This window comes from Conger conger, chromosome 6 (genome assembly GCF_963514075.1).
Source record: "Conger conger chromosome 6, fConCon1.1, whole genome shotgun sequence".
Classification (NCBI taxonomy): domain Eukaryota; kingdom Metazoa; phylum Chordata; class Actinopteri; order Anguilliformes; family Congridae; genus Conger; species Conger conger.
In genome coordinates, this window is record NC_083765.1 from 31,170,002 (window position 1) to 31,178,806 (window position 8,805).

Genomic DNA, 8,805 nt, shown 5'->3' on the forward strand with positions numbered 1-8,805 from the left:
CCAACGCTAAGTGTGGAAAAACAAAACTTTAATCACTGACTCCACAATCTTGTCAATCGTCACCCTAAACCCCCCTCACACTCGCACTCACACACACACAAAGAGGCTGTGTGTGAACTGCTGTCATCGCCCCTTCTCCATATAAAGTCGTGATTTGTTTCTCATTCCAAACTTCTTGTTCTGGGATGATCTTGAATCTATTAATCAAAACATTGATTAGCTCAGCATTCTGTGAACTGCTCGATGTTGGAAACTGACACCCTCTTCCTTGACTAGGTCCCTCAGGATTTTAACATGGCAAAAGGGGGGAGAGTTATACGTATGGTACTGGCCAGGTGACCCCCCCCCCCCAGATCTAAAGAGCAGTGTATGTTTTATAGCTTTCCCACACAACATGAGGTCAGGACCATGCTAATGAGATCCAAGCAGGAGATAAGAAGGAGAAACTCTAAGGCAAACAGAAACTATAACGCACATATATCATCGGAATGGAAATACTGCATCAAAAGAGCCTACAACCAAGGGGGTCAGAGTTCTATGTATGTATGTATGTATTTATTTCTTTATACTGTTCAATTTTGCCAAGTAAATGCTCAACACTGGATGCTGGTCATTTAGTTAAACATTTACACCTCTGAATTGCCTTGTACCACATTAAAGTAATAATTTGTTATAGATGGAAATAAAATTTTCAGCTGTAGCACATCACAGGCATAAATGTCCATCTCAAAGCACATTATTTTAGAAAGCAAAGAGCAGAGATTGAAGTGAAAGCTTGGAGACACGTGATCCTGTGAAATTGAGTTTGACATCCCTTCACAAAAGTTGGGCTCTCAGCCATTTTGAGAGACATTCCTATGCATCAATCTAAAGTTTAACAGTCAGCACACAGCCCCGAATTCCCTGATGGGGATTTCCTAGTAAGTTACTGGCAGCTGTTCACAGTGTGTGCAGTCCAAAGATGTGTATGTGTAATAGGGCACACTAATAGCATGTTTCAAAATGTTCACAAATTCTCTCCCCTCCCCTGACTTTGTTCTCCAATTCTGAATTCTGCAGTCTGATCCACACACACAGTTCAGTATCTAACCATCTGATGTTCTTCTTAGTCCCTCTGTTCTATCCCACTTTCTTAACCTCTGTCTCTCTCTCTATCTCTCTCTCTCTCTCACACACACACACACATACACACACACTGCATTCATACCATGAATAAGTGAAGAGGGAGGGGGATGTCATAGCCTGTGCCATAGCCAGGCATGTCTTGGCCCATAGTACTTTTTGAATAGTGCATCATGACTTGCCACCAAACCTGTTATTCGAAACCAACAATTGCCGATAAAAGCCTGAATCTGTTTCTGTTTTCGGTGCTATATTTAAAGTTCCCACCTGCACCTGTCTGAAGAGCTGCCTGACACCAGAAGGGCACTGAACAAGGGCCAGATTTCCATCAGGACTGGTTTGAGACGTGGCTGCTTATCTCTCAGATGGGCAGGTGAGCACATGACCTGGACTATTTGGGCACACACCACCACCTTTCAAGAGACCTTCCTTTGATGACTGCAATTTTTACCTTCCTTCATTATGGCTGGTCTTCATTCTCATTCTCATGTTCAGTACAGTCAGTGAAGGATAAATTGATGCACAAAGACCTGGGACTGTCTTGCGCTAAGCACGGTAATGGAGCGAAGGTGTGTGCGAGAGCAAAGGGAGTCAGCAGGGTCCAATGCAAGTGGCCTTCATCTTTCTTGCACCCTCCTTACTCTAACCTCACACAAAAAAGTGCTTTCTTATGGTTGTTTTTTAACATGCTCTCTGTGGTTAATTTTCAGCAAATTACTTTTGACAGGGAGAATATATTAGCTTTAGAGAAAAGCTGAATAAACTTGAGTACTTGAGTGTCTCAATGCATGCTCAAAATAAACAAGTATTTTCCCTAAATTAAAGAAAAAAATGTTGTGAAAAGACCCTCTCTTATTTACTATTGATGCATTGCTTGAATTCGCTCACGCTTAAAAGTAGTGATTTTTTTTCCTATCTGGATGCCAGTAAAAAATGCACTCAAGAGAGTTAAGTGTCTGTTTATATGGTGTTTTTACTGAGAAGTTGATTAAGTTAACTTTCCGTTTAGGGATGGTGATGCCATGGGTTCGTTCCTGAATTATTAAGGCACAGGATTGCATGACAGAGGCAGGCTCTGGAGACGGCACAGTCAGGTTCTTGGAAGGTGCAACTGTTAAAAAAATAAACAGCCAAATTCCGATCATAATCTAACTATCAAGTGGGTCTCGGAGGGAGTGCCATAATGATCAAAGAGTTGCCGCCTTGCAATGGATAATTTGTGGTGACCTTACAGTTGGGATACTTGGGTGGGGGGTGGTGGGGGGAACATCATTCATTGTCCAGGTTATAGCTTTGAAACAAGCACATCTACATGAGACATGGTTGACACATAGACAGCCGGAGCTTGAAAGCAAAATGGCAGCATAGCTGTTGTCTGGCCCAACTGTGGACTGAATGAAATGTGTTACAAGTTATGTATAATTTACAACCGCATTGTTTGTTTGTTTGGCAGGAAGGCATGCAACGATATTTACTCTCAAGCCCCGCACACGTCTTTATCAGTTTCAGGTTGTTCCGTCTTCATCATTTCTGTGGTTAGGATACAGCTCTCATTTCACACAGGGTGGCAGTTGGTGGAGAATGTATGACTGAGGGCCCATTTGTGGTGTACCACTGGAGACTTTCGAAAACAGATGCTATTCATGATAAATTTTTAGTCTATATGATATCAAGTCTTTTTCACAGCTGATTCGAACATATAAAAACATATTGTCTTGCATATTACATACTGTACACTAGCTGGTCTGGGGATGCTGTTATCAAGGCCTGCCATTGTCGCTTGTTACAGGTGGATGCCTCCAAGTATTTTCCCGGTAAGTTAGTCTGGATAAGAAACTCTAAATGTGTGTGATGTACTGTAAGTTCAAATCCCCCTGCTGTGAACAGGGCGAGTATTTTGCAGGCACACGTGTACTGTAGCTAAGGAGGGACATGGAAATATCACATCAATGACAATAGCTTGTTTCCTCTGTCTGTTGTCTGGAGTTTTCCAGTGTGACCGAAATCATTCCTCTGAGAGCGAGAGGTTGCCTTATGTCATAATCATTATGATTCATTCACTTTAAAAAGAAACCCATGCCCAAAGCCAGTTTAGATAATGTTGCTATGTCAAGCATCATGGACTTGCTAACGATTATTTATTAGGCCTGCATATTTTCAAGGGTATATTGTCATGGTAAGGCTCCTTGTATCTTCATTTTATAGATCAACTATAGGCATAAAACAGTGTTTTAATTTGTTGTGATTCTCATGAGCTCCACTAGATTTGAAAAAGCTACAATTTTAGCATGTCTTCGTAAAATAACAAAATAAAAGCCATCCTTGCCTATATAACCCAACCCTTGTCTTGTCCCTCTAAATAGCATATATAATTTGAAAAGTATGGCATGTGCATGCAATGTTCTGATATTGTTTGGAAGAATGTGCTAATGTTTAAATAAGAGAGCCCATCTGTTTTATGTCTTGTAAGGTATACAGGGTAGACACTCTCATGTTGAATGATGTTGAATATTTGGAAGCTTCCGTCATTGGTTTTGTGTGTCAGACATTCATCGGTCAAAGCCATGTGCACACTCAAGGCCAGGATTAATGATTAATTTGTTCATACATGAAAATCAATTACAATTAATTTACACAATGCCTTTCATAGAGATCCTAGGGATCATAGCTATTCTATAACAAAAACAGGAAAACAGGAAAATATGAAAGGATGGCAAGGACTACACTGTAACCCTGACCCTCCACCCCAAAAATAAATAAAAAACCAAGCAAATGAAAAACCTACCCAAAGACACCAACTTCACAGAATTTTGCTGAGCTTTTTTTTTTTGCAAAATCATCTCATCCTGTTCCCAGATGTTCTTTGGTTTCTGAAGTCATATGCATAAAGCTTCTTGTAAAACCGTGTTATGTATAAATGATGTCACTGTCTCCCTTATGCTGTGCCCGAAGCCACTGTCACAAACATCTACGATTTTGCACAGACGAGCTGGCTAATGATGCAGTCACCTTGAGTGCAGCAGTAGACCTGTTGACCCTGCAGACGCAGATGACAGCAAACATCAGTACGTCTCAGAGGAAGGGATAAGTGCTCTCCAGGCAATCTCAAACAAACAAGAAGAAGAAAAGGTATGCATATTTCACAGCTGGGATCATCGTAGTGAGCTCTGTTGTGACTTGGCCTTCGCAGATTTTGGTAGGTTGTGCCCCTGCCAAGACAAGCGGCCACCTCTCCCCTGATTGGCTGCATGTTACATCCATTACCGCCATGTTTTACATCACTCCTGCTTTGGCTGTGGCTGTACGCCCTCATTACTACAGCTGCACGTGTGAAGTTTATGGCTGGGGAAACTCTGGTGCGAAACAATCTGTTGGAGTAATTGCAGCCCCTGAATGTGATCTTAGCAAAGTTTGCAATATGTGCCCGGAATACGTGACTGTGTTAGAATGTTGTCTCTGGGGAAATTTTACATTGCATGTTTTCTTTTTATAATAAAATGGCAGCACCTTTTGCAATGTGTATTAAACAATAGCGTGTTTGCAATTTAAGCCATGTAAATTTTAGCAGGCCATTTGGCTCAATAACAATATTACATATAATTTGATTGAAAAGTAACCACAGTTATCTTGTAACAACTCTAAAAGAGATTTGACTGAGCATTCCTATAATCCCTAAATGACAATTGTAAACATTGTATGAAATATCATTTAATATGATTTAAGGCAATATGTGCCCAGGAATTAGGAATTGAGACCTGGGGAATTTTTCATAAAAACATTTGTATGCAATATCTGATAAGTGCTGTGTAAATCAACAATTGTGTCCTACAAAAACCACAAAAAAAAGCAGAAGGCATGCACAGTTTTTGATAAATCTGTGAGAATGTTACAGTGGTCACACTTCAAAGTGGTTCTAATTCCAACAATCTCAAGATTAAACACATCAATCACAAATCGTCTGAGATTTCGCCAATCCACTGCAGTTTCCATAGCATCCATACTGCATGTATCAGAAATACCAGTGGTTGTAAAACTGCTATACCCACCCGAGTGTTTTTGGAAAGTATCTCATCAATACATCTTGCTCAAGTGAGATATGTGAGTGAGATGGTGTGCATGAATAAATCATGCTTAAAGCATTACTAAGGAGTCACAGACTGTATGTTGACTCACAATTCCAGGCTTCAAGGAATGGCAGCTCTGCACATGTAAGCAACATACAAGCCCCTTTGTAAACAGGGTCCAAACCAAAGACATATGGACAAATATCAAGCAAGGCCTATAGAAAATGAAACAGAATGTTTGTACTAAACATAAATATTTTCCCACTGTTCTGGTGGAACGACCTTGTGTTTGTTCCACCATGAGAATCTCAAGTTGAGAGATACTGAGACACAGATGAACCTGCAGGAGAGTAAAGGGCAGTTTTTATTCTTTTATTTTTTAATCTCCTATTTCCCAATAGTTGTAGTCTTGTTTCATCGCTTCAACACCTTATGGAAATTTGAAGCACAGTCCAAGTGCAGCTAGTGACTGTTTGCTTTTGTTCTGCAGTAAACCCACCAAACCACCCAGCTAATGCAGCTCGCCCAGGCAATGAGTCCAATCAACCAGAGGAGGCGCTATTACTCTATAAGACAGGGAAAGTCTGAGGACTGAAACCCTCCTGCTCTGAACAATGCTGGGTGGATGGAGATGAGCTGGACGGACATATCGGCCAGTGTAAAGGTGGTGTGAAGGGTGTGAAGTTCCAAACAGGTGACATGCTCACCAAGCAGTCAGCTAACAATCTTTCCACAAGACCACTGATGCCCAAATGGAGAAGCTATACTCTTCTCCAAATCAGATCGCTCTTTGTTCAACAAAGCACTCTAATGTGAATATTCTGGAATATTCTGCAGAACTGATTCCGAAGCAATCAGACATTAGGTACACTCAAAATGCCCAAATGTTTTGATAGATTCCAAGGTTACCAAAATATTTTGATAAAAGCCGGAGCAAAATATTTTGATAAGAAAGCCAAGAAGATGAAATTAATGGCATATTGTCAGGTTAATGTTGCACTTACATCTCTTGGTATGCGGAAAGATTGGCCGAACTGATCCACCGCAGCCTTTGGTAAATGAAAGACATAGATTTTGAACTTTTCTTCTTCTTTTACACTTTCAACAGGTCACACCCTTGTAACTATGGAATTTACAACAAGAGCAACACTGTGAAAGATATTATTGGATTGAGGTGATTATCATACTTGAAAATACATTGGGGAAGATTCTCAAAGGGCCGGTGGATTTATGAAAGGAAAAATAGTCAGAAACTTGGCAAGAGCAGCAACTGGAAATCAGGGCTGCTTGACCATTTTCCAAATAAGGGGAAGGGTTATATTATGAGAACATAAAACCAAAGGTGTTTCATTGGTTTTATGTTGCACTTGGTTGTTAAAAACAGGCAATGCACATGTGGTGCATGTTTTGTCAATCAAACAACACTTTTCAGAGAGATTTGCATGTAGCAAAAAGGTAAATACAGTATCGCTTATATTATAAGAAAGATTATAGTAAGCAATGAAACAATATTTCAGTATTGTAATACTGCTTGTGATATTCAGCTTTTCTGTGAAATAGCATTATTTGACCAATTAATTATGCTAAAGACAGTGGTTGAGATATGGATTAAAACAGCATCATTTTCATTTTCATAATATTTACACCTCTGTGTCAAAAACCTATTTGTGTTAAGCTGTTTCTGGTTTGTGAAAGCCATTTCAACACAAAAATGTCACAAACAAAAATTAAGGAAATTAAGTACTTTGGATTTGGATACATGCACTTGCTGCTTTTGAAATATCAAGTTTAAAATTATCTTCCCTGTTAAAGGCTGTTGAATCACAAACAATTTCACTGATCAGGGAGACATGAAAGGCCTTCCAAAATAACAGGGTGCAAGGCATACCCAAGCAGTCACTCATCCCCATTACCATAAATCTGAATGGCCCTTTGATCGCGACAGGGTGACAGGACCAAAGACACCCCGCACATGCAATGCACAGCTCAGCCATAGGAGAAGCTTTTAATGACTCATTTCATGCAGAAAGGAAATGACAGCAGTTAAACCAGCGGTCTCTTCTGAACAGTGTTTCCCGTAAAAAAAGGGCAGTGATCTCACATGTTTACAGACCTGCCCCTTTACGTAAACGCTTTCAAAGCTATTTACCGTTCAGGTTGGCTGGTAGGATTCTTCAGCGTGCTAAGCTGGTACACAGTGACTTTTGTGCTCACTGTACTGGATCACTGAGCAGAAGGACTGGAGTTATCCTTTCTTTGATCCAGATATTTCTGCTTTTGGACCATATTCACCTACTGCTTCATGTGTGAAGACTTTTCTGGGATCAGAGAGCTATTCCTTTGTAACCCCTAAGACAAATGGTCCAGTAACTTTCTATTCCTTGTCATTGTATAATTTTGAATAATATTTAATGTGGACTGTTCTGTTAACTTGAACCATTCTGTTAATGAGGACTGTTATGTTAATGTGGACTGTTCTGTTCATGTGGACTGTTCTGTAAACCTGGACCGTTCTGTTAATGTGCACTGTTCTGTTAACTTGGTCTGTTCTGTTAATGTGGACTGTTCTGCTAATGTGGACTGTTCTGTTAACTTGGACTGTTCTATTAATGTGGACCATTCTATTAATGTGGACTGTTCTGTGAATGTGGACTGTTCTGTTAACTTGGACTGTTCTGTTAATGTGGACCATTCTATTAATGTGGACTGTTCTGTTAATGTGGACTGTTCTGTTAACTTGGACTGTTCTGTTAATGTGGACCGTTCTGTTAACTTGGACTGTTCTGTTAATGTGGACCGTTCTGTTAATGTGGCGGATTGCCTACTTTTTCAAAACAGGCACAATTAATACTGCCGCAGGTGTGCAGTCTGGCCTTCATTTTTGCATAATCAAACACAACATTGAAATATTTTGGAAACACCACAATTTTCCATCTCATTTTGTAAATCTAGTTTCACACATAAGTTTCTTGTACTGAGTTTTGCTAAATGGGAGTTTTGCCCCCAAAAGTGAACAGATACAAAAAAAATCTCAGCTTCAGAATTACCCTAGTTCCTGAAGTAGTCTAGAACTGTGAACAACAACACGGAAAGAATGATTCAATGCGAAGAATACACTGAAGGCCACTGCTTGCTTTACTTTACATTTCACTTAGCAACTCTGTTGGACTTGGAATTGAAAGGTATTCAACCCTGTGATTAAGGGCTGGGAGCTGCTGAGCCTTGCAAATATGAGACCTCAGTGCCCTGTCAGATGACCCTCAACATTAGTGAGCAATTTTAATCACAGAGAATCATTGCATCACTCACATCGAACACTGGACAATCAACAAACTCCTCACTCATTTGACGACTCTGTCCTCAGAGAGGTTATCTGCGTGTCTTCAAATATTACAAGCTGGAACAGATATTTCCAAGACAGGAAGTGGGATGTTAGATATTCCACCCATGGGTGGATCCTGGATTGTAAGTGGAGAGTGGGGGGGGGGGGGTGTACCCTCATGAAGAGTGCATATGGAGAGAGGTTGCTGCTCACAGTTCTGGGGGAACAAGCTGTCAAGCAGGGGTGGGGTTCACACAAACTGTCAACCGTGTGGAACGAAGGGATAGAGAAACCAAT